The sequence below is a fragment of the Piliocolobus tephrosceles genome, chromosome 9 (assembly GCF_002776525.5).
Source record: "Piliocolobus tephrosceles isolate RC106 chromosome 9, ASM277652v3, whole genome shotgun sequence".
NCBI lineage: Eukaryota > Metazoa > Chordata > Mammalia > Primates > Cercopithecidae > Piliocolobus > Piliocolobus tephrosceles.
The window spans coordinates 86491895-86518247 of NC_045442.1; the positions used below are offsets into that span (position 1 = coordinate 86491895).

General features: G+C 41.3%; 1 long non-coding RNA gene and 1 pseudogene across 2 annotated transcripts in view; both read left to right on the top strand.

Moving 5' to 3' along the window:
• The first annotated feature begins 5537 nt into the window (after window positions 1-5537).
• The window catches only part of LOC111529800, a 712005-nt pseudogene continuing 691189 nt past the window's right edge, over window positions 5538-26353 (top strand). Inside the window, exons 1-9 of the transcript XR_003306640.2 lie at window positions 5538-5964; window positions 7153-7358; window positions 8234-8422; window positions 9685-9764; window positions 13168-13356; window positions 14231-14373; window positions 15124-15238; window positions 15578-15771; window positions 16479-16611. The product of XR_003306640.2 is annotated as a ribosome biogenesis protein BMS1 homolog (transcript). The remainder of the gene's footprint in view (window positions 5965-7152; window positions 7359-8233; window positions 8423-9684; window positions 9765-13167; window positions 13357-14230; window positions 14374-15123; window positions 15239-15577; window positions 15772-16478; window positions 16612-26353) is intronic.
• LOC113219684 lies at window positions 17608-19970 on the top strand. The gene is made up of 2 exons (XR_003306644.1): window positions 17608-18674; window positions 19619-19970. It is a non-coding gene; the product is annotated as an uncharacterized LOC113219684 (long non-coding RNA).

Genomic DNA, 26353 nt, shown 5'->3' on the forward strand with positions numbered 1-26353 from the left:
GCCAATTTACATTCAAGGTTAGTATTGATATGTGTGGATTTGATCTTGTCATCATGATGTTAGCTGGTTATTATGAGGTCTTCTTTGTGTGGTTGCTTTATACTATCACTGGTCTGCATACTTCAGTATGTTTTTGTAGTGGCTGCTATGGTCTTTCCCTTTCACATTTAGTGCTTTCTTCAGGAGCTTTTATAAGGTAGGTCTTGTCATGACAAATTCTCCCAGCATTTGCTTGTCTGAAAAGGATCTTATTCTTCTTTCACTTATGGAGCTTAATTTGGCCAGATGTGAAATTCTTGGTTGGAATTTCTTTTTATTAAGAATGTTGAAGGTAGGCCACCAATCTCTCCTGGCTTGTAGAGGTTCCACTGAAAGGTTCACTGTTAGCCTGATGGGGTTCCTTTTGTAGGTGACCTGACCTTTCTAGCTGCCTTTAACATTTTTTTTTTTTTCATTTTGACCTTGGAGAATCTAATAAGTTTGTGTCTTGGGGATGATCTTCTTGTGATCTATCTTACTAGGATTCTCTGCATTTTCTGAATTTGAATGTCATTCTCTCTAGCTAGGTCAGGGAAGTACTCATAAATGATATCCTGGAATATATTTCCCAAGTTGCTTATACTCTCTCCATCTCTTTCAGGGACACCAGTAAGTCATAGATCTGGTCTCTTTGCATAATCCCATATTTCTCAGAGGTTTTATTCCTTCCCTTGTATTTTATTTTCTTCATTCATGTCTGCCTGTCTTCTTTCAGAAAGCCAGTCTTCAAACCCTGAGATACTTTCTTCCACTTGGTCTATTCTGCTATTAATCAAATTATTGTAGTGTGTTTTTTAGCTCTATCAAGTTGGTTACATTCTTTTCTGTACTGGCTATTTTGTCTGTTGGTTTCTGCATTGTTATCATGATTCTTAGCTTCCTTAGATTGGCTTTCAATATACTCCTGCATCTTGATGATCTTCCTTCCTATCCATATTCTGAATTCTATTTCTGTCATTTCAGCCATCTCAGCCTGGTTCAGACCCCTTGCTGGAGAAGTGGTGCAGCTCTTTGGAGGAACGATGGCACTCTGGTTTTTTGAGTTATCAGAGTTCTTGCACTGGTTCTTTTTTATCTTTGCAGCATTATGTTTCTTCAATCTTTGAAGTTGCTGACCTTTGGATAGGTTTTTTTCCTTTTATCCTATTTGATGACCTTGAGGGTTTCACTGTTATATAAGGTGGATTCAGTCAACTGGCTTCATTTCTGGAAGATTTGAGATGGCTAGGACTCAGCTCCTGACTCCTGGACTGCATGCTCTAACTCTGGAGGACTTGTGTTGAGTCCCAACTTTGTTCTGTTTCCTCGAGGTTAAGAATCCACTGCACTGGGTAAGCCAAGATGCTCTCAGATGGCTGGTCACTACACTCTAATTGGTGGTGTCAGCCAAAGCATTTAGTAGTACAGAGACAGTGGAATCCATCTTCATTTGCATGTGCCAGCAGCAGTGGCAGCAGCAGCACGGCTGCAGTAGGGTGCTAGTGGATGCTGGTGTGCCTGCCTCTGTGCCAGCATTTACCACAGTGGCAAAGGGAACACAGCTTGCATGGTGGGGGCCCCTGCTGGTGACTGCATGTGGTTGCACCAGTAGTGGTGGTGACATGGGAGCAGGGTGCTGGGGAGCGCTCAGCATTGGGGAGAGTCTGCTGTTCTCCATGCCTAGTTTCACTTGAGGCAGTGCTGGCAAATGTGTGGGCACTGGCAGGGATGGAGTTGGGCTGGCTGGCTCTGTGCCTGCCAAGGCTCTGACTCTTGGTGGTCAGAGGGGAGATCGGAGCAGACTGCACTCCTGCTGCAGCAGTTGCACGGCAGGGTGTACACATACATGCGGGCTGGCAGGACAAGATAAGCAAAACCTGCCTGTGCACACACATGCTGGCAAAGCCATGTGAGTTGTTTCTGTGGGCCTGAGGGAAGATGCAGTGTGGAAGGAGTGTGAGGCTGGTGTGTGGCCCTGGAGGCTGCCCCTGGGGAGCTCTTCGCATTTCAGGCATGGTCCACCAGCACTGGAGCTTTGAGACTCTGTCTCAAAAAAAAAAGAAAAGAAAAATTATACTTGAATTGCTTTAGCAGCATCAATGTACTGTTCTGTATAAAGTAGGCAAATACCATCTTAGATTTTTAATTCATTGTCTAAATCTTTTATTTTAACCTGAATAAATTCTGAAAAGATAACTAAGCTTTCTGGGAAGCAAATGTTTAGCTGATATTGGAAAAATATAACCTGTTGACAGATCAAGAAAAAAAAAGGAAAAATACTTTTTTTCATAAAAAATTTAAAATTATAATACATATATATATTTCTATCAAAAAGAAAGCTGAAGACTCCCTTGACTACCACATGTGACCCCAGTCTTCTCTAAGTGTATATCCTCCCAAATCATGTTCCCTGCAGTTATATAGGTACATATCCAGAAAACATACAGCTTTGTTTTATGTTAGGTATTTAATTTACAGCCTGATGGATGGAAGATTATGCATTAAAAGGGGATCTTGTTAATTTTTTTGGTAGATTCTTTTATTCTGATCTTGATTGACTGTAAACTTAGCTGCACTTTCACACAAAACAGGTCTTGGAAACGGAAATGATGCTAGTTAAAATGGTGAATATAAAGTTAGATTTAGCAAAAGATAACAGTAACTTGTTATAAAAAAGGTTAAAGGGATAAAGGTTTGAAACCTCAGCTATCCAGTTTCATATAAGTCTAGGTGATATTTGAGATGAGTCTTAAGAGAGTGAGAGGAATCCTAGGGAGGGGGAGGCGAGGCATGGACAGGCAGAGAGACTGCACTATGCAAGGGCATGATGGAGAGAAGTACGTGCCTGGATTTCCAATTTTACTGATGATAATTTTACACCAGATCTTCATTTTAAAAATCCAATCCTTTTTCTTAATAACCCCATCTGTCCCTGATACCACCATTTTTTTCTACCAGTCTCTCAGGCTAGAAATTTTGTAGTTATCTTTGCCTCTTCTCTCCTTCATCCCGTGAATCCTGTTGGGAATACATTACTGTGCTTTCTTCAAAATGTTTTATCTGTCTTTTCTTTTTCATTCTCTGCTATTAACTATAACTTCATTCTCAGTTTCACTGCTGCCTGGCTTTCTGTGCCCTGCTAGGTTCATCATCATCCATCCAACAGACATAAAAGGAAAACTGTTTCTACTCACATACTTCTGACACCAAATGTGTGGGTTTTCCACACTAAGCAGTTCTCCAGTTCTCTGCAGATACAAACTGGGTGTCCTGCAATTCAGTTCTGAGTTGCCATCAACTGAGATCATAAGACTTCTGAGCAGCTGGTTTGAGAGGGAAGATCCTGAGTTCTGTTGGGCATATCACTTTGGAAATGTCTATTAAACATCCAAATAGATATGTCATGGAGGCAGCTGGAGTTCAGATTAGAGGTCTGAGTCACTGATAAAACTTTGGGAGTTGCTGGCAAATGATAGTGTATTGGTCAGAGTTCTATTAGGAAAGAGAAGCCACACAGTCATTTGAACAGGACAAGTGTACATAGGGAATTGTTTGTTGCAACAGGGAAGAAGAGTAATCAGGCACAGACTAGTAGGAAGTATAGGAGTAGCAGCCACTAGTCTAGGGCTGAGGTAGAGAACTCAGGAGAGTCCTCCCCTCTTAGTGCCCTGCCCCTGCACCTCATCAGAGGAACCCAGCCACGGCCCTCTGCATGTCAGGGGAGTCACCGGTGCTATACTACTGGAACTTACTAGAAATACTTCCTTAGGTGCTGGGGAAAGGAGCGGTGTCTCAGAAGAGTTATTCTATAACAAAACTGCCTGGAGCTGGTGGGAGGAGTGGGACCTGCTGGGCACTGGTCATTGTGTCCCTGGAGAAGTCAACCACCTGCAGGAGCCAGGTGAGGGAGCATAGGAGAATGAGTAACAAAGACAGCTTTCACCTTCAAAGTCTCTTCATTGCTCTAGACAGGAGGTGGTGGTCAGAGTGGGATACTATGAGGATTGCAGTCCTTGGACCTGACAAGTTCTAAGGTCTGATTATGGAGGGAGGGGGAAGCTGAGGTAGGGCAGAGGACAAGAGTAGGCTTCATGAGATCAAAAGGATGTTAGAAGGATTATCTACCTGGATACTGACATCTCCAAGAAGTAAGATGCCTAGTGTGAAGAAGTTAGATCCTAAGCTCTTCAGGGATAAGAGAAGCATGCGCCACGTGGGTAGCCTCCCTAGTCTAGCACCCAGTATATAGTCTATGCAGAGTGAATACCTGGGGGCTGCTGGGGGCGAAATCAAGGTCCCTGTGACAGGACCTGAAGCCTGGGGGTGTCAGTGACAGGAGTGGGCCTAGTTTTTTGGTGTAGAATTGAGCCTTGAGTGCACCGGTGGGATCATATTGAAAAGAAACCCTCCAAGACTAGAGGAAGATGCATCCTCTGACAATGTACGCTCTGTAGGCGTCCCAAGTAGCTGGGCTGGGGGTTAGATGGGCTCCAAAGCATTTCCTCAGGTGGCAATGGGCGGATCCCTGGGAGGCAAAGCCGTGCAGGAAGAAAATGGCAAGATGCTACATTCCCTCAGGGAAAGCCCCTTTCCCGGAAGCAGGGAAAGCGAGGCAGTTTAGGCTGGGTCCGTTTGTCCCTGCCCTCAGAATCTGTTGGTCCTGGAAAAAGAGGGCCTTATTTTATTTATTTTTCTTTGAGACAGTGCCTTGCTCTGTCGCCTAGGCTGGAGTCCAGTGGCTGGATCTCAGCTCACTGCAACCTCCGCCTCCCAGGCTCAAGCGATCCTCCCGCCTCAGCCTCCAGAGTAGCTGGGACCACAGGGACCACAGGCGCCCGCCACGACGCTGATGACTTTTTTTTTTTTTTTTTTTTTTTTTGAGACATAGCCTTCCTATGTTGCCCACGTTGGTCTTGAACTCCTGGGCTCAAGCAATCCTTCGAGATTACAGGCGTGAGCCACCGTGCCCGGCTTTTTTTCCCCCCGCGAAACGGGGTCACCCTATGTTGCCCAGGCTGGTCTTGAACCCTAGGGCTGAAGCGATCCTCCCGCCTTGGCCTCCCAAAGGGCTGGGATTACAGGCGTGAGCCACCAATTCCGGCCAAAAGAGGGCTATAGGGCACCCCCAGAACGCGAGATCCCCCTCGTCTGTCATCTTTACAGGGGAAGAAGTGGACTCCCAATCCAGCCATAGTCCATTCGCCCCGGGTACAGTGACTGCGGGGCGGCCACAACCAAATATGTCTCCTTCTGGCTTTTGCACGGCATCAAGTAACCAGCACCAGGCCGCACAGCTGCCCTGGCTTTCGGCGAGGACTCGTGAGAGCGCGGTGCACGCGGTTCCGGAGTCCCACTGCGGGAGTTGAGGCTGCGGATTCCGAGAGCGGGGTGGGGCTGAATCGGGAGGGAGCAGGTGGGACGCACTGCGCAGACCGCGCCGGCGCCCGCACTCGGCTGTCGACTAGTCATACTGCTCACCCCTGAAAGTGGTCCAGGCGGCGGTCTCTTTTTCTCTGCCTTTTTGTTTCCCTCCGGCGAGTCGGCGCGAGGGTGAACTTCCGTTTCCGGCAGTGTTCAAGGGGGGACCTAAGGAGTTGTAGTTGTGAGTAGGTTCGGTGCCGCGGGCTGGGGTAGGCGGCCGTGGGGTCCTTGGCTCTGGGGCACTGGGAAGATCGCGAGTCGTGCACATGGAAAGGCCCTCCCCCGGTCCTCCGGGTCATCTTTGCTCCCGAGAAGCAGCATATTTAGCATCTGCCGGAGGTGTGCCCGGGGGTCGTTGGGAGAGTGACGGGATGAATCCCTGCAGAGAGCCCGGACTGGGAGGGAGAGTGTCGGGGAGACGTCGTTTCCTGGCGACGTGGCCTCCGCAGGCGACTTAGACCTGAGCCGAATCTGTTGACCCCAAATTGTGCTTTTCCCACCAAGAAGAGAAGGGAGAGAAACAGTGTAAGTTCGGCACTAAAACATAGTAGAGAAGCAACATAACCTCTGAAATCACACAGCTATTCAGTTTCAAAGCGTTCCTAGTGCCCAGCTCTCCTAACTCCCGGCCAGTATTCCTTGACATTATGGTGATATATAAAGACTTTCTGTTTCCGCTCGTGTGTGTGTCTGTGGGAAGCCTCTGACTCACCTCTGTGCTCCAGTAGCACCCTGTGCAGCCTTGCAATGTAGCCCTTGTTGCATGGCAGGGAAGATACTAGTTTGGATTTCCTCTGCAAGTCAGATCATAGCTATATCCATTTACTGGCACAGTGGCTAGCACATCATAGACAGACACAAACATTTATTAAACGGAATGAATGCAAGACCTTAATTGAATGAAATGGCACCCTGCCCGCTTTTTTTCAATCAAGCTGTCAGATTTTATGCAGCCCGATATCCTAAAAAAACTCACTAATTCAGTGATTACCAATTTATTGGCCACAGATTCCCAGGTACCTTAGAAATCACTGGAAGGGTCTCTGTAAGTCCATGGGGTCTCCAGGTGTCATCTAGAACTAGTCATATCTCAAACATACAGATACTGCTATTTTTCAACTGTATGTAGATGAGCTGTAATTTAGGAGTTTTACAGAGTCAACAGGTACTAAAAGTAATACTGGGATCATATTGGAAGTTCATAAAAACGTTTTAAAATTTTTATTAAAATTTAAGTTTTAGTTTAAGTTAGGAAACCACTTCATTAGTCCAGTTGATATCTAGGTCTGAGCTGTCCAGATGGTAGCCACATGTGACTCTTTAGAGTTAGAATGAAATTAATTAAAAATTCAGTTTTTCAGTTTCTTTAAGTACATTTTAAGTAATCACATGTGGCTAATGGCTAAATGGCTGAAAAGTACAGATATAGAATATTTTCATCCTTGCAGAAATAGATACTGCTGATGGTGACACTTGAGATGAATAAAAAGTAACTTAACCATAAAATGTAACCTTAGCAGAGGTAACTCATCTAATTTATAGCGTAACAAAGAAATGAAATTGGGGATGGTTAAGCAGTTTGTACCCTTGTTCAGAGAACAAATACATCATCTCTTCATAAAGAAATAAATGAAATTTAATGTTTTTCCCTGGGTATTGCCTGGCTTGTAAAATGCTTCTCCCACCTCCTTACCCCAACCTTCTTCCTTATAGGTTAGAGTTACTTGTTGTTGGTAAATAGCCACTATGGAGACTGAGGACCAGAAGAAACACAGAAAGAAAAACAGTGGACCCAAAGCTGCAAAGAAAAAGAAGCGGCATCTGCAGGATCTCCAGCTAGGAGACGAAGATTCTGGGAAGAGAAATTCCAAAGCTTTTGCAGTTCAGTCTGCTGTGGGGATGGCTCGATCCTTTCACAGGTATGTTTAGCTACAGTCTGTTGGTTCTTCCATTGATTCTTTTTAAATAGTAGGAGCCTCTCACAGGTGACATTTGGATTCACAAGTCTAGTTCAGCTCCAAAGGACATGGAGATGCATGCTGTGTGGCTTTTACCAAAACGTGAGAAACTTTGCCTAGAAGCTGCCTTGCCTCCAGCATCTGAGCACTGGTTGGTGTTTCTTGCCCAAGATACAAGAATTTATAGAATTTGTTTCTTCCTAAACTTTAAACTGTTTCTATGGTGATAAGTGTGCTTTTTCCCTCTGGATATGTTTTACAAAGTTGTAATATAAAATACAAAAATTACAATATGTAATACTAACATAGCTTTATTTAGTGAGTCCTTGTGATACTCTTAGCAGTGTACTTTAAACGTTATTCAACTAAATGCTTCCAGCAGCCTCACCAGAGTAGGAATCATTCTTGCCCTCATTTTATGGACAAGAAAACTGAGGTCAAGAAAACACATTACCTCCAATCATATAACCAGTAAGTAGGAGAGCCAAATTTAACTCCAGACCCTCTGCTCTTATCTGTTATGATGCACTGCCTTGGTGTTTACTTTTTGGTTTTTAAAAAATTATTAAAATCACTCGTAAAACAGTCAGATTTAGGGAGTGTTTAATTTTCAACTCTATACTATTGAAGTCATCTTGTTACATCTTTATTGAACAGCAATTGATTTGGATAGGGGTCAGAAGTTAAGCTAATAATTGACAAGTTACTTATATTTTTGTATTGTCTGTTGTACTCTATATCTGAAAGTATACTAAAAAAAAAAGTCTACTTACAAGGTTGATACCTTTTACTCTATTTTGAAAGTGAGTTTACTTTTTTTTTTTTTTAATAAATAGGACTCAGGATTTGAAGACAAGAAAGCATCATATGCCAGTGGTTGGTTGAACTCCACTAGAGCCCCCACCAATAGTGGCAGTGGTGACGGGGCCTCCAAAGTTGGAAAGAGCACTTTGATACAATGCCTCATTGGGAACTTCACCCGCAGAAGTTCACTGAGATCAGAGGCCCTGTGACGATTGTGTCAGGTAGAAGATGCCGCCACAGACACAGAGTTGGTGTGGTTGTTGTCATCTAAGGGACATACGTGTGTTTGTTGTTTTCTTGAGTGGAACATGTTAAATGTTGTCATATCATGTTACCTCTCTTACACTTTTACTAAGTTAGCTATAACTTCAGAAAAGGGTAAGTTCCAGAGATAAGGATGTGATACATATCTTATCCTGACTGCTCTATGGCTTTGCCATGCATGTTCCTTGGAAGGGCCTAGCAGGCCTGGTCACTGTGAAAACATCATTTAGCAGATAGCATGTACCTCCTATTTGCCAGGTGCACATGCTTGCCCTTATGAAGCCACATGCTGGTGGAAGTGCGTTTTCTCTTTTTCCTATGAGAATTTGTCAGCTTTGGAAGATGGTGACCTTTCCAAGTTTGAGGGAAGATGAAACAAACTTCCAGTGGTAGAATGGCAATGCACACTCTGAAATCTCTTGTTATTGCAGTAATATAGTTGGTTTGAGGCTTTTCTTTATCTTTGGAGCATCCATATTTTCTTTTCCTTTTTTTGAGACAGAGTCTTACTCTGGCACAGGCTGGAATGCAGTGGTGTGATTACAGCTCACTGCAGCCTCAACCTCCCAGGCTCGAGGAATCCTCCTACCTTAGCCTCCTGAGTAGTGTATGCCACCATGCCTGGCTAATTTATCTTTTTTTTCCTTTTTTAAAATTTTTATGTTTTTCTAAAGATGGGGTTTATACATGTGGTCCAGGCTGGTCTCAAAACTGGGCTTAAGGGATCCACCTGCCCTGGTCTCAAGGTGCTAGGACTACAGGCCTGAGCCACTGTGCCCAGCCCATATTTTCTTGACCATTTTCTTATTACCTTAATTTAGAAATAATTATTGATATAAGTATTCTGTTGCATTGTGTTTGAGGATGTTTGTAGCTATAGTGGGAATACAGGAAATTTTGATAGAGGTGAAGACATTGGCCCGCAGCTGAACAGCAGGATCATGGTTATCATGGAGCCTGTCCAGTCAGAATTTTCCCTGTTTGAACACTTTTATTCATCTGGGTAGACTTTTGATATTATCTAAATTTAGAACACAGGAAGAAAAACAGGATGGAGTTTATTTTACCAGTTTTTGCCTATAAAAATGAACTTCGGGTACACTCCTGTAAACGTATATGGTGTGTTACTGGATGCAATTAAAAAATGAAAATTAAGAGTTGATGGTTAGAGTTTTTTCAGAGTCTTTTTAAAGTAAAATTTTCATCTTTTCACTTATAGGTAAAAAATATAGACTCACCATTATTGAATGTGGGTGTGACATTAACATGATGATTGATCTGGCTAAAGCAGCAGATCTAGTTAGTCAGCAGGGGCAGCCTGGGGTGCTGATGGAGACTTACAGCGTTGTGATAGGTTATTTACCCTGTGATGAAGGGAAGAGAGTTTTATGATTATTAAAGGAATCATGGTCATCATCAGGGATACAGTAAATGTAATTGAATTGATGACAATAATAATAGTAATAAATGTTATATTAATAATACAAATGGAACATGCACAATGAAATGTATTCCAAAATCTAAAAGCACATCACAGGATGGAGAAAACCTTTAGTGAACACAGCTAATAAGAGCTCATTAACATTCATACATATATATGTACAAATATATCATAGTATCTACCATTTCTTCTTGGACCCTTCCTGGCACTGTGCTAACTGCTTTCTACAAATTTAGCTTACATAAACCCTTGGTACACCCTTGAGGTGAGTGGGTATTATCTGTAGTTTACATAAGATGAAATAGAGCCTCCCAGCAGTTAAGTAATTTGTGTGAAGATGGGACCCTTGTTCCTGATGGTTCTGGAACCTTCATCCTTAATGATAACGCTAAAGTAAGTACATGAATTGCCTGAAGAAGAGGTCAGAGTTTATCAATAGAAAATTTAGATAGTACTCAGTGTGTGGAAAATGTACAGGCTCTTGCATTTATGGAAATGATAATGTTCACTATTTCTGATATTCTATTAACTATCTTTTAAATTAGCAAAAATAAAATAAAAATTAGCAAAAAAAAAAAAAAAAAGAAAGAAAAAAAAGGCCAGATGCAGTGGCTCACGCCTGTAATCCCAGCACTTTGAGAGACTGAAGTGGGCAGATCACCTGAGGTCAGGAGTTCGAGACCAGCCTGACCAACATGCAGAAATCCCGCCTCTACTAAAAATACAAAATTAGTCGGGTGAGGTGGCACATGCCTATAATCCCAGTTACTTAGGAGGCTGCGGCAGGAGAATCACTTCAACCCAGGAGGCGGAGGTTGTGGTAAGCCGAGATCGTGCCATTGCACTCCAGCCTGGGCAACAAGAGTGAAATTCTGTCTCAAAAAAAAAAAAAAAGTAGCAAAAAATAAGCCATATTGATCAGGAAGTGTGGGGTGACAGATACCCTGTTTTTTTCATTTTTATTTAGTTTTTTCTAGAGCTACTTATTTTATATTCTGGCCCAAGAAGACTCCTAAAATATAAAGGAAAAAGTAATACAGATTTTAAAGTTGTGCCATTGTAATGTCAGAAAACTAAATAACAGTCAAATTTTGAACATGTAATGCTACTATTAGTAAAAATAAGTGTAATTAATGTAAAGTTGTATAGAGATTACTAAATCTTGTATACTTGAAAATATTGAAATAGTTCACAGAAGTCATTTGTTTCTCTTTTATTTAAAATGTAGCAAGTTTCTAATTTTAAAGACATACATGTTAAGAGATGCCTTTACTTTTTTTATTTTTAGTTATTATGGATGCATAATAGTTGTACATATTTATGGGGTACGTGTAGTATTTTGATAGAAGCATACAATGTGTGATGATCAAATCAGGGTAATTCAGATATCCATCACTTCAAACATTTATCATTTCTTTGTGTTAGGAACATTCTAATTTCATTCTTGTAGTTATTCTGAATTATATAATAAATTATAGTCACCCTATTGTGCTGTTGGACATTAGAATTTATTCTATCTAACTGTATTTTTGTACCTGTTAACCTTTCCCTCTGTGTCCTTCCCTCCCTGCTCCCCTTCCCAGCCTCTTAACCATCACTGAGGGAGATGCCTATGTAAATCTTTTTCAGATTTTCAAAAGGAGCACACATATTTGGTAAAATACTCTAACTAATGCAGGGTACACACAATGCGCATTTTCTCTTTCCTTGCTCTAACCGCTGGTCTCTCAGGTCCATGCAGAGCAGTATCCTTCCAGATACATATAAACACACATGCCACCCTTTAAAAACACAAATGGTAGGTTATTTTACACACTCTTCTGTGCTTTGATTTTTTTCGTGTAATATATCTTGGAGGCATATAATCAGTAAGTACTGTAGCTCCGCCTCTTCCTTTTTAATATAATATTCCATTCTATGGATGCACCATAATTTATTTAGCCTAGCTTATGTTGATTGCTCTGCTCTGGGTTGTCAAAGCCTCCTGACTACGGCAAAGGCACACACAGTACGTGGATTTGGGTGTGTATGTGCGTGGGTGGCTTAGGGGAGTAACACTGGCTTAGATGACAAAGATTGGCAGCTGAGGGCCTGTTTGCTCCCTGTTCTTCCTGACCCTACAACCAGCTGCTTGCCCCTTGGCACTCTGTGGCATCAGATGTGGTGTGAAGATTTTCCACCTGTTCTTCGAGCTGGTCCAGTGTTGCTGGAGAGCTCTGCTTACTGCCTCAGTCTGCAGTGGCAGTTGTGCTTGCCTACAAGCCCAACTTCATATATTCTGTGGTTTCGGGTTTTGAATGTTTCCTAGTTTAATAAAAGGTGGGCATTTCTGTTTTCCATTTTGTGTTATTTTCAGTTATCCATGGAAAGGTAAGAACAGAACTATCTTTAATATTAAAGCTAGAAGTTTCCAGGAATCAATTCTGAAATTATTTTGCATCTTTGAAACATCTTAAATTGTAAAAATTGGTGTTATCTGCTTATATTTTCTTATACACTACCATTCATCGTAATCTTACTGTTTTTTGACTTAATTCTAAACTGGTAGCTATTTTAAAAAGTTTCTGAGCAATTGAGTTATACAAATTAACGTACAAGATAGAGGTTTCCACTGCATACTTCCCAGCAAAAAACAGATTTTATGTGTGTATGTGTGTGTGTGTGTTTGTGAGGAGATTGAAAGAAGAGGTTGGTTTTCTGTACCTATTTAATATATTTCATTGATTATCATTTTCTTCCCATTCTTTGGATGTCAGAGACCTGTTATTTGGCTTAAAAGTATATTACAGAAAACTTAATTTCTTTAAATTAGGATTTCTTAGGTAAGGGCCAGGTTAGACCCAGCCTTTCCTGCATGACTTCTCATGCATTAGAATTCTTAAAATGCAAGTTTATATCCTAGTGGGCATTATCTTATGGTTCCCCTTTAGAGCAAGTCAGAGGGTAGTGGTTCCTCTGAGTGATGCCTGTGTAGTCATTTGATTTAGTCTGCAGTGAGACTTCTCAAAAAATTTCGAGGGCCAGATAGTAAATATTTTTGGTTTTGCGGATCATATCTTTTGCAGCTACTTAGCTCTGCAGTTGTAGTGCACAGGCAGCCATAGACAAATATGTAAATGAATTAATGTGGCTGTGTTCCAATAAAACTTTAGTTACAAACACAGGTGATGGGTGGATTTGGCATGTGGACCAGTTGCCAACCCCTAGTGTAGGTGGTCTGTTTTGGTAGTTTCTTTGAGAAATGATGTGTTCTGTTTGTAGGTACTGATGCTTATAGATGCCAGCTTTGGGTTTGAAATGGAAATGTTTAAGTTTCTAAACATCTGTCAAGTACATGGCTTTCCTAAAATTATGGGAGTTCTCACCCACCTCGAATCCTTCAAGCATAATGAGAAACTGAAGAAGACAAAGAAGCGATTAAAACAGAGGTTCTGGACAGAAGTTTACCCAGTAGGAAGAGAAATAATTTTTAGATGCTAACGGTATAATCCTTTTAAAATAGACTGAAGAGGCCGGGCACAATGGCTCATGCCTGTAATCCCAGCACTTTGGGAGGCAGACTCAGGCAGATTGCTTGAGGCCAGGAGTTTCAAGCTCAGGGCAATATGGCCAAACCCCGTGTCTACTAAAAATGCAAATATTAGTTGGGTGTGGTGGTGTACGCCTGTAATTCCAGCTACTCAGGAGGCTGAGACATGAGAATTGCTTGAAGCTGGGAGGGAGAGGGTGCAGTGAGCTGAGATTGCGCCACTGCACTCCAGCCTGGGTGACAGAGTGAGACTCCGTCTCAAACAAACAAACAGAAAGACTGAAGAGACCTTACTAAACGTCCCTAGGATTTGCCTTCTGAATTCCCTTAGTGTATGCGTTCACAGTCTCTGGAAGGTTTCCCTCAAGAGAGTGCATATTCTGGGCCTCTTGGTGTATTTGTCTCTGTACCTGCTGCACCAGGCAATGTCTAGGTGTTTGGGGGTGGGGACTTAATAGAGTACATCAGAAGTTTCTCCCAGTTACAGGACCAGGCACTGCCCCTTCCTTTCCGTACTGCTCTGGTCCATCGGCCACAGAACTGTCTCTGCTCAGAGGCCTCACCTCCCTCTCACCATACTTAGATGGATGCCCCTGCTCGGCTGCAGAGCAGTCTGCCTCTGTGGGGTTCTAATAAGTCCTGAAAGAAGCCAGCAAGGCTCTGGAAGCCTCAGGACAGTGGCTTTGCTGGAAGTCTCCCTTCTTAGTATTGCTTCTTGTTTAGAGCTTTTATTCTATTGCAGTATTGACGAGAATTTAATTTAGTTTTAATTTTCAATTTTCCTTTAATGTTTAGGGTGCCAAGCTGTTCTGCCTTTCTGGAATGCTGCACGGAGAATAGCAAAACCAAGAAATCCACAATCTGGGCCGTTTTATTACAGTTACGAAGTTTAGGCCTCTCACATGGCAAACTTCTCACCCTTATATCCTGGCAGACAGGTAAAAAGTGATTGTAAATTTTTTCTTCCTGGGCCATATATTTCAAAGCTAAAAAGGCTAGAAAAAGAACAGTGATAGGATTTATTTTGTGCCTGTTTGAATAGTGGGGGTAGAAGTGTAGTTGATGGAAAATGTCTACTTATATCATTGCTCAAAGATGCTGTGCCTTTGGGAGTAAATTAATTATGAGATGTTTAGGAGAATGGGAGGACTTGGAAGCATTTAAGGCTACAGGATGTGGCCCCATCCTACGTTCAGCCTCAGTTTTCAGTGATGCTGCCTTCGTGCCCGGGTGCTTGAGTCCTTCGTGTGTGCCTTCAGTTTCCTTCCTTTGTGCTCTTCTTTGTGCTGTGGTTTTCTCCCTGGAATACCCTTTCTCCACCTGCCAGAATCCAAGCCACAGTAAAAATCCCAGAGCACAGGCTCACCCTCTTGCAGAAAGGGATTTTCTGAATATGTTCTTCGCTCTTCCCTGACCCCAGGTGGACGTCGTCTCCCTGTCTGGTGTCTTACGGAATGAATGTCCCTGTCTGGTGTCTTACTGAATGTCACTTTCAGCCTAGAGACACAGTTGTGTGCCTGCCCCTTTTCCTCTGCTGGACGGTGAACGGTGCTTCCTTATTTCTGCATTTTCTAGTTTTCTAAACGACGTGCTTAGTGGACAAGAGTGTGATGAGTCATTGACACATGAAAGGAGGTATAGGAACTTTGGCATTCATTTCTGCTGTATGATTGAGTTTATTTTTCTAGGATGGAAGATTTGACAAACCCAGAGGATATCTGAACAAACATCAAATGTGACCAGCAGGTGTCACTTTATGGTTATGTGCACACTTGAAAAATAAAAGCCAAATTCATATGCCAGGTATTCTCTTGTTGTAGAACATATTAGAATTACACATAGGATTCTTGGGATGGCTTCATTTCTCAGGAAAAGTGAAAAATGACCAAACAAGGGAAGATGGCCTTGCTGGAGGTTTCAAAAGTAAGCCAGCTATGTGTAGGCCTGCAAAGGTGTTACCGAATCCCCTCTTCTCTGACCTCTTGTAGCTAGAGGGCCACTGTTCCAGTGTGGCATGATGTCCTTCTTTAGGGTCATGGGTTAAGCCCTTGAACTGTGGATCATTGTTAACCCCCCAGTCAGCAGTAGATACTTACTAACTTCCTGTCAGCTGAAGCTGGCTTTTTGGATCCTGTCTTCCAGGGGTAGAAGATTTTGCCATGAGTGACATCGGTTTCCTCCCAGACCCTTGTGCTCTTCCTGAGCAACGAAAGAAGTGCTGTTAAAATAAGAAGGAGCAGCTGGTTTATGTGCCTCTTTCTGGAGTTGGGCATGTGCTGTATGACAAAGACGCTGTCTTTGTTGACCTTGGTGGCAGCCACAGTTTTCAGGCACAGGTGAGACGGGGGTCGTTGCTCTGAACTCTCATTATTCTTTCCGAGTCTATTTTTTAATCAAAAAGGTAATGTACTCAGCTTTTATTTATTAAGATTTTTCTCTTGTACTTGTAATAAAGGCCCAAATGCATATTGTAAATATGTAGAATAAAAAGAATACCTTTTTTTCATTGTACCAGGCAGAAGCGTCCTGTCCTCCATTCCTCCATGCCTACTTGATCTGTGACCCCGGCGCGGGCCCTGCTGTCTTTGTGGCACCTGAACGGCTTATCTCCGTTTCTACAAAACCAGTGTGCTTGCCAGCTCTCGTTGGTCTTTTTCTCATTCACAATGGTCTCCTCATTCTTTATTTTAAAGCGGATTTCCAATGTTTATTTCTTAGTTCTCAAGTGGAATTTTGTTGGGTTAAAATCAGGGTTATTTTAAAATGTTAGAAAAGCTAGCACTGTTGTAGCACTGGAACTGAGATTTTTCTAGCTAGATGTTTAGGTTATCAGGTTATATATTTACTGAGCTTTGGAAAAGTTTAATGGATATGGGGATCCATTTCAAGCTTTGTTGTAAGGATTTTCTTCTTTGGTTTTTGAGGCATTAAGAAAGATTCTCAGGAAATGTGTCTAAGTTAATTTTGAAAACCGAGTGAAACCAGTGTCTCTCCAGGATCTTTGGACTTTCCTCACGTGCCCTTTCTTGGTGGTCTTGACGAGGTGGGGCCCACCCATGAGCTGGTCCAGAGTCTTATCTCCACCCACTCCACCACTGATGCCAAGATGGCTTCAAGTCGGGTGACGCTGTTTTCTGATTCCAAGCCACTTGGGTCAGAGGCTATAGATAATCAAGAGGAAGTCTGCTTTTTTTCTATTTTGAATAAAAAGATATATTTCAGAAGATTATATCACCCGTAATTCTGCCATCATAACACATTTTGGTGGAATTCATTCTGTGTTGTTTTGTTTTTCTTTGTGTGTGCATGTGTCTCTGAGGGCTCTTCACTTACCTGACATTATGAGGGAGGCTTTTCTAGAAATAAAATACAGGATACATTTTTCAACAGACCCCAAATGTTCCTCAAATACCACGCCTTCTTCCATAGGTTGCTTTCTTGTTTTTTAAGAGACCTGAGGCCACTCGGCTTTCTTTTGGTGGCCAAAACACTAGAGCAGAGTCAGGGAGTTTGTGGCTGTCCAGAAGCCACATGCCTTGTCTCTGAAAGTTTTATTTAGATTATGTTGTATTATTTCCCATGGGTAGGTTTCCACTGATGTATGGCTTATGTGAATTATTTTTCAGCCTGGGTTCGGAATTTATATACCTTTATACATAGTGGATGTTTGCAAAACATTGGTTTTGTTGTATTGATTTGTGACTCCCAGTAAAATTTATCTGAAAATTTTGAGATAATCTAGTATGTAATTTGTTACAATGTGCATAAACTACCTACCTCAGTGCCTGATATAATGAGTGTTATTAGCTATTTTCATTTTTGCATATCTATCTGGTCATCCTTTTTCTATAAGAATACTGTCTTCTAATGCAGTTACAGGTAAAATACATAATTTTATTTCTATATTCTGAGCATTTTTTTTCTATACAGTCTTTATGTAGTCATCATTTTGTTGTTACTGGTGTTTTTTGTAATTGTGGTTTTTTTGTTTTTGTTTTTGTTTTGAGATAAGGTCTCACTTTGTCTCCTAGGCTGGAGTGCAGTGGCGTGATCTTGGCTCACTGCAGCCTTGAACTCCCAGGCTCAAGAGATCCTCCCACTTCTACCCCGCAAGTAGCTGGGACTACAGGAGTACACCACCACTCCCGGCTAATTTTTTAAATTTTGTTCTAGGGATGAGTTCTCACTATTGTTGCCCCGGCTGGTCTCGAACTCCTGGGCTCAAGCAATCTTCCCACCTTGGCCTCCCAAAGTCCTGCGATTACAGATGTGAGCCACTATGCCTGGCCTATTATTGCTGTATTCTAACTTATCCATTCTATTCTAACGTATCTCTTATGGTACGATTTTTTTGTTTTTTCTAATTTATGTTTTCATACATTTATATATCGTGCTATGTTAAATAGCTTCGTATAGTTGTCTTTCATTCAGTGATTTTAGCCTCCTGATGATCTTCTCTATCAGTTATGGCACTGGTGACTTAAAATGAATGTTCTTCCTCTGTCATTCCTCCTACATTTGTTAGCTGGCATCTTTAACAACAAGCTTTCACTTCTCCTCTTTATTTCAGTATCACTGCTGACTAATGCACTTGCGTTTTATTCCATGCATTTTCCATCACCATCATTGTTCTTTCTGATGCCTGTGCTGTCCCAGATTCGGCCGTGGGAGCCTTCAGCTTGTCTCCTGTGTCCTTTCAACTGTCTCTGTTAGTCTTTGAGCATTTCTTACTTTCTGACAGAAGAGGATCCAGGCTCATTTTGCCCTCTTCCTGCCTTGGGCCTGGACTCAGCCATTTCTCTTAAGGATCATGTGTTTTTAGCTTAGAAATTAATCAGCTTTCCAAAAGATTTAAAAAACACTAACTTCCCTTTTGAGCAATTTTTTTCTAAAATTAGATGTTTTTTTAAAAGGATTATTCCTTTATTCTCTCTATAAGTTCTTTTGAAGTGTGGCATTAGGGAACCATGCCTGAGTTTGGTTATTAACTCTTCCATTGTTTATCAGATCACTTTTTCCCTGCGCTATGTCATCTTAAACATGTTAAACAATTCCTTGACATTTTCTATTTCTTTGTATTTTCATTGACTATATTGCCATTTCTAGGTTGGCTGATTAATGCACAAATTGAAGTATTTTGCATTTCCTTGGTAATTTAGGCTGTTGATGTCAGAGGAGGAAAAACAAATGGGCTTGAAAACTGGTTGAATGCATTGGAAAGCCATTTTTGGAGATGATTGTAAGCTAACATCCTCTCTCCTTTCTTAGTCTCTTAATTTTTTTTTTCTTACCCAAGTATATACAGGTTGATTTTTTTTCTTTCTAGAAGATCCAAGATCTTTGGTTTAGAGATATATTCTCTTAATGTTAACTGGTATTAGAATCCCCTTTTCTGTATTTTATTTCAATGTATTTTAAAAATAGAAATGATTATATTGTCTTTTAACTTGTGAAGTAGAGCATGGCATACAAATGTTGTATTCTCACTATTTCAAAAAATTACCTTCTTACTGTATAAGTTATATTCGGTGTATAAAGTCTATCCAGCTTTGTTGTTGATACAGTGTGATTATTACATATTGATAAGGTATGAATTGGAGATGGAATCCAAAATTAATGTTCTTATTGTATTTTTTAAGCTAATTGTAGGGTTGGTGGTGAATATTTTACTTCTGCAAAATGAAAACAGCATTTCATCAGAAGTTGTTTTATGGTCTTTCAGACATTTTGTTTTAAATCTTTGGTGCTTTTTGCCCATGAAGTATCTCTTTTGTGTGTTTGTGTTTGTGTGTATGTGTATTGATCTGCCTCTAAATTTCACAGCGCTCATTGTCGGGAATCAGTAGGATCAGTCCTAGGCAGAGAGCTGAGCAGTACTCTAGTACGTCTCTGTGTCCTGGTTGCCACGTTATCTCTGTTGTTTATTTATAGATTGGAGAACTCTCTGACCTGTAACAAAGGTTGGATAGGTCAGAGACAATTGGAAAAGGAATCCTCTACTTTATTGTCCCCTGTGCCCCATGCCAAAATGCACTCTGAAATCCGTATTTAAATATTAAATTAGTATGGTTAAGGTATTCTTTTTTAATGTTAAAAAATTAAATGATTGGTCAGCCTACTTAATATTTACAATGCAGGACTTACCTTGCGTATTCTCTGTCTTGTATTTTTGCTTTATTTAAGCTAAACTGGCCTCTAAAGCTGGAAGGTGAAATAACAGTTGAAAATAATGACATGTATAAGGTGTGTTTGGAAGATTGCAGATGCAGGGGCACCGTACTGCTGAAGGAGTGTTGGAAGCTCACTACAGAAGATCATAAAAGCAGACTGATGTGTATTACTTGCTGAAATATAAACTGGAGGCACAGGTGAAGATTACTAAACCTAATGAGCAGTTTGGCAGATAAGACAGGCTGTCAGGCCGTGGCAGTTCAGCAGTGGGCGTGCTGCCTGTGAACCAAGTCATTTGTTCCAGAGGACTACACTTGAATACCACAAATAAAATTTTCCTTGTCACTGATATTTGGTATCACAATGAAATCGATGTTATCTTTCAGGTTTCCAGTTGAATTACCAGCCATTAACATCTGGTGATTTGGGTTGTAAAATTATTTTTAGTTTTGCCTGTTCACATTTCATCCACAAAGCACAAACAAGATATATTTTCCCACATAAGAATGTAAGCAGTATAAGACTTTAAAACACACTAATGAAATATACATCATTACATGCTTCAATGAACTAAAACTTTCATCTGTGATATTTATTTTGCAACACTCTGAAGTAACATTACAGTCCTTTCAGTGTGCTATGTTATTGATATCCCCTCCTTTACCCTGGGAATCCTTTGTTGCCATTGAGCATATGAAAGTTGAGACATGTGCGTAGCTTCTCCCCATTGAGCACATCAGTGGGGAGGAGCTGTGTACCAGGGATACTTGGCAAAGATTTTCATGAGTCTGTTGGATGTAACAGCTCCTTAAGGAAACTTCACAGTTTACCTTCCCTATTTTTTTTACCATTTGTAAACTAAGGCTCAGTGATGTAAAACATAATACATTCTGTGCTGTGGCATAACGGCAGCTTAGGTTTTCGTATTCAAGACAAGCACAGGTATAGCTGAAAATGTATGAACGCTTATTATGCCTCAAGATCCCTTTGTTGGTTTAGTTGTGACAATTTCCAAACACCTGACTTGGGGCTAAAGCATCTTTCTATCTGGCGTCAGTATTTCTAAGTTGCCTTTAAACTGAATAAACATCTGGTGTTTATATATAATTGCCTCAATGTGGAACACTGCAATTTAAAAAATTACATATATGTAATATAATATTTTACACTAAATAATAGTGACTGGCAGTCCATTGGCCAAAGAAGTATTTTTTTTCAGATATTCTGCTCTGTGTCATCCGCTGTAGACACTGACCTGGTATTTATCTGGAAGGGCTGTCAGGGGTTCACAGTGCGGCCTATGGGTTATCTCCAGACCCTTTACAGATGGCACTTTAGGACAGGGTGAATCACAGGTTGCACTAGAAGTTGCCTTTGAAATTAAACCTGAACTATGTGGAACTGGAACCCTTGTACACAAAGCTCTCTACCATCCAAATCCTCCTGAACTCTTAGGAAAGAACAGTTTTCCAGATTCATTCTTTCCACGCATAAGATTTCCCCACTGCCCAATTAAAAATTTTCTACCATTCTGTGGGTAGCCTGTTCACTCTGATGGTAGTTTCTTTTGCTGTGCAGAAGCTCTTTAGTTAAATTAGATCCGATTTGTCAATTTTGGCTTTTGTTGCCATTGCTTTTGGTGTTTTAGACATGAAGTCCTTGCCCATGCCTGTGTCCTGAATGGTATTGCCTAGGTTTTCTTCTAGGGTTTTTATGGTTTTAGGTCTAACATTTAAGTCTCTAATCCATATTGAATTAATTTTTGTATAAGGTGTAAGGAAGGGATCCATTTTTAGCCTTCTACATATGGCTAGCCAGTTTTCCAAGCACCATTTGTTAAATAGGGAATCCTTTCCCCATTTCATGTTTTTCTCAGGTTTGTCAAAGATCAAATGGTTGTAGATGTGTGGTGGTATTATTTCTGAGGGCTGTGTTCTATTCCATTGGTCTATATCTCTGTTTTGGTACCAGTACCATGCTGTTTTGGTTACTGTAGCCTTGTAGTATAGTTTGAAGTCAGGTAGCATGATGCCTCCAGCTTTGTTCTTTCGGCTTAGGATTGTCTTGGCAATGCGGGGTCTTTTTTGGTTCCAGATGAACTTTAAAGTAGTTTTTTCCAATTCTGTGAAGAAAGTCATTGGTAGCTTGATGGGGATGGCATTGAATCTATAAATTACCTTGGGCAATATGGCCGTTTTCATGATATTGATTCTTCTTATCCATGAGCATGGAATGTTCTTCCATTTGTTTGTGTCCTCTTTTATTTCACTGAGCAGTGGTTTGTAGTTCTCCTTGAAGAGGTCCTTTACATCCCTTGTAAGTTGGATTCCTAGGTATTTTATTCTATTTGAAGCAGTTGTGAATGGGAGTTCATTCATGATTTGGCTCTCTGTTTGTCTGCTATCGGTGTATAAGAATGCTTATGATTTTTGCACATTGATTTTGTATCCTGAGACTTTGCTGAAGTTGCTTATCAGCTTAAGGAGATTTTGGGCTGAGACGATGGGGTTTTCTAAATATACAATCATGTCATCTGCAAACAGGGACAACTTGACTTCCTCTTTTCCTAATTGAATACCCTTTATTTCTTTCTCCTGCCTGATTGCCCTGGCCAGAACTTCCAACACTATGTTGAATAGGAGTGGTGAGAGAGGGCATCCCTGTCTTGTGCCAGTTTTCAAAGGGAATGCTTCCAGTTTTTGCCCATTCAGTATGATATTGCCTGTGGGTTTGTCATAAATAGCTCTTATTATTTTGAGATATGTTCCATCAGTACTGAATTTATTGAGAGTTTTCAGCATGAAAGGCTGTTGAATTTTGTCAAAGGCCTTTTCTGCATCTATTGAGATAATCATGTGGTTTTTGTGTTTGGTTCTGTTTATATGCTGGATTACGTTTATTGATTTGCATATGTTGAACCAGCCTTGCATCTCAGGGATGAAGCCCACTTGATCATGGTGGATAAGGTTTTTGATGTGCTTCTGGATTCAATTTGCCAGTATTTTATTGAGGATTTTTGCATCAATGTTCATCAGGGATATTTGTCTAAAATTCTCTTTCTTTGTTGTATCTCTGCCAGGCTTTGGTACCAGGATGATGTTGGCCTCATAAAAGCAGTTAGGGAGGATTCCCTCTTTTTCTATCTATTGGAATAGTTTCAGAAGCGATGGTACCAGCTCCTCCTCTGGAGTAGAATTCAGCTGTGAATCCATCTGGTCCTGGACTTTTTTTGGTTGGTAGGCTATTAATTATTGCCTGTGTCTCAGAGCCTATTATTACTCCATTCAGGGATTCGGCTTCTTCCTGGTTTAGTCTTGGGAGAGTGTATGTGTCCAGGTATTTATCCATTTCTTCTAGGTTTTCTAGTTTATTTGGGTAGAAGTGTTTATAGTATTCTCTGATGGTAGTTTGTATTTCTGTGGGGTCGGTGGTGATATCCCCTTTATCATTTTTTTATTGCATCTATTTGATTCTTCTCTCTTTTCTTCTTTATTAGTCTTGCTAGCGGTCTATCAATTTTGTTGATCTTTTCAAAAAATCAGCTCCTGGATCCATTGATTTCTTGAAGGGTTTTTTTGTGTCTCTATCTCCTTTAGTTCTGCTCTGATGTTAGTTATGTCTTGCCTCCTACTAGCTTTTGAATGTGTTTGCTCTTGCTTCTCTAGTTCTTTTAATTGTGATGTTAGGGTGTCAATTTTAGATCTTTCCTCCTTTCTCTTTTGGCCATTTACTGCTATAAATTTCCCTGTATACACTGCTTTAAATGTGTCCCAGAGATTCTCGTATGTTGTATCTTTGTTCTCATTGGTTTCAAAGAACATCTTTATTTCTGTATTCATTTCGTTATGTACCCAGTAGTCGTTCAGGAGCAGGTTGTTCAGTTTCCATGTAGTTGAGCGGTTTTGAGTGAGGTTCTTAATCCTGAGTTCTAGTTTGATTGCACTGTCATCTGAGAGACAGTTTGTTATAATTTCTGTTCTTTTGCTTCTTCTGAGGAGTGCTTTACTTCCAAGTATGTGGTCAATTTTGGAATAAGTGCGATGTGGTGCTTAGAAGCATGCATATTCTGTTGATTTGGGGTGGAGAGTTCTGTAGATGTCTATTAGGTCTGCTTGGTGCAGAGCCGAGTTCAATTCCTGGATATCCTTTTTAACTTTCTGTCTTGTTTATCTGTCTAATGTTGACAGTGGGGTATTAAAGGTTCCCATTATTATTGCAGTCTAAGTCTCTTTGTAAGTCTCTAAGGACTTGCTTTATGAATCTGGGTGCTCCTGTATTGGGTGCATATATATTTAGGATAGTTAGCTCTTCTTGTTGAATTGATCCCTTTACCATTATATAATGGCCTTCTTTGTCTCTTTTGATCTTTGTTGGTTTAAAGTCTGTTTTATCAGAGACTAGGATTGCAACCTCTGCCTTTTTTATTATTTTCCATTTGCTTGATAGATCTTCCTTCATCCCTTTATTTTGAGCATATGTGTGTCTCTGCACGTGGGATGGGTCTCTTGAATACAGCACACTGATGGGTCTTGACTCTTTATCCAATTTGCCAGTCTGTGTCTTTTAATTGGAGCATTTAACCCATTTACATTTAAGGTTAATATGGTTATGTGTTAATTTGATCCTCTCATTATGTTGTTAGCTGGTTATTTTGCTCGTTAGTTGATGCAGTTTCTTCCTAGCATCGATGGTCTTTACATTTTGGCTTGTTTTTTCAGTGTCTGGTACCAGTTGTTCCTTTCCATGTTTAGTGCTTCCTTCAGGAGCTCTTTACGGCAGGCCTGGTGGTGACAAAATCTCTCAGCCTTTGCTTGTCTGTAAAGGATTTTATTTCTCCTCCACTTATAAAGCTTAGTTTGGCTGGATATGAAATTCTGGGTTGAAAATTATTTTCTTTAAGAATATTGAATATTGGCCCCCACTCTCTTCTGGCTTATAGAGTTTCTGCCAAGAGATCTGCTGTTAGTCTGATGGGCTTCCCTTTGTGAGTAATCGACCTTTCTCTCTGGCTGCCCTTAACATTTTTTCCTTCATTTCAATTTTGGTGAATCTGAGAATTACGTGTCTTGGAGTTGCTCTTCTCAAGGAGTATCTTTGTGGCGTTCTCTGTATTTCCTGAATTTGAATGTTGGCCTGCCTTGCTACATTGGGGAAGTTCTCCTGGATAATATCCTGCAGAGTGTTTTCCAACTTGGTTCCATTTTCCCCATCACTTTCAGGTACACCAATCAGATGTAGATTTGGTCTTTTCACATAGTCCCATATTTCTTGGAGGCTTTGTTCATTTCTTTTTACTCTTGTTTCTTTAAACTTCTCTTCTCACTTCATTTCATTCACTTGATCATCAATCACTGGTAGCGTTTCTTCCAGTTGATTGAATCGGTTACTGAAGCTTGTGCATTTGTCACGTAGTTCTCGTGCCATGGTTTTCAGCTCTATCGGGTCATTTAAGGACTTCTCTACATTGGTTACTCTAGTTAGCCATTCGTCTAATCTTTTTTCAAGGTTTTTAGCTTCTTTGCGATGGATTCAAACTTCCTCCTTTAGCTCAGAGAAGTTCGATTGTCTGAAGCCTTCTTCTCTCAGCTCGTCAAAGTCACTCTCCGTCCAGCTTTGTTCCATTGCTGGCGAGGAGCTGCATTCCTTTGGAGGGGGAGAGGCACTCTGATTTTTAGAATTTTCAGCTTTTCTGCTCTGTTTTTTCCCCATCTTTGTGGTTTTATCTACCTTTGGTCTTTGATGATGGTGGCATACAGATGGGGTTTTGGTGTGGATGTCCTTTCTGTTTGTTAGTTTTCCGACAGGACCCTCAGCTGCAGGTCTGTTGGAGTTTGCTGGAGGTCCACTGCATACCCTGTTTGCCTGGGTATCAGCAGCGAAGACTGCAGAAGAGTGAATATTGCTGAACAGCAAATGTTGCTCCCTGATCGTTCCTCTGGAAGCTTCATCTCAGAGGGGTACGCAGCCCTGTGAGGTGTCATTCTGCCCCTACTGGGGGGTGCCTCCCAGTTAGGCTACTCACAGGTCAGGGATCCACCTGAGGAGGCAGTCTGTCTGTTCTCAGATCTCAAACTCCATGCTGGGAGAAGCACTACTCCCTTAAAAGCTGTCAGGCAGGGACCTTTAAATCTGCAGAGGTTTCTGCTGCCTTTTGTTTGGCTATGCTCTGTCCCCAGAGGTGGAGTCTACAGAGGCAGGCAGGCCTCCTTGAGCTCCGGTGGGCTTCCCCCAGATCTAGCTTCCCAGCCGCTTTGTTTACCTACTCAAGCCTCAGCAATGGTGGGCACCCCTCTCCCAGCCTTGCTGCCGCCTTGCAGTTAGATCTCAGACTGCTGTGCTAGCAATGAGGGAGGCTCCGTGGACGTGGGACCCTCCGGGCCAGGCACGGGATATAATCTCCTGGTGTGCCATTTGCTAAGACGCTTGGAAAAGCATAGTATTAGGGTGGGAGTGACCCAATTTTCCATGTGCTGTGTGTCACGGTCTCCCTTGGCTAGGAAAGGGAATTCCCTTACCCCTTCTGCTTCCCAGGTGAGGCAATGCCTCGTCCTGCTTTGGCTCTCACTCAGTGGGCTGCACCCACTGTCCAATATGCCCCAGTGAGATGAACTCAGTACCTCAGTTGGAAATGCGGGATGGGTCTCTTGAATACAGCACACTGATGGGTCTTGACTCTTTATCCAATTTGCCAGTCTGTGTCTTTTAATTGGAGCATTTAACCCATTTACATTTAAGGTTCATATGGTT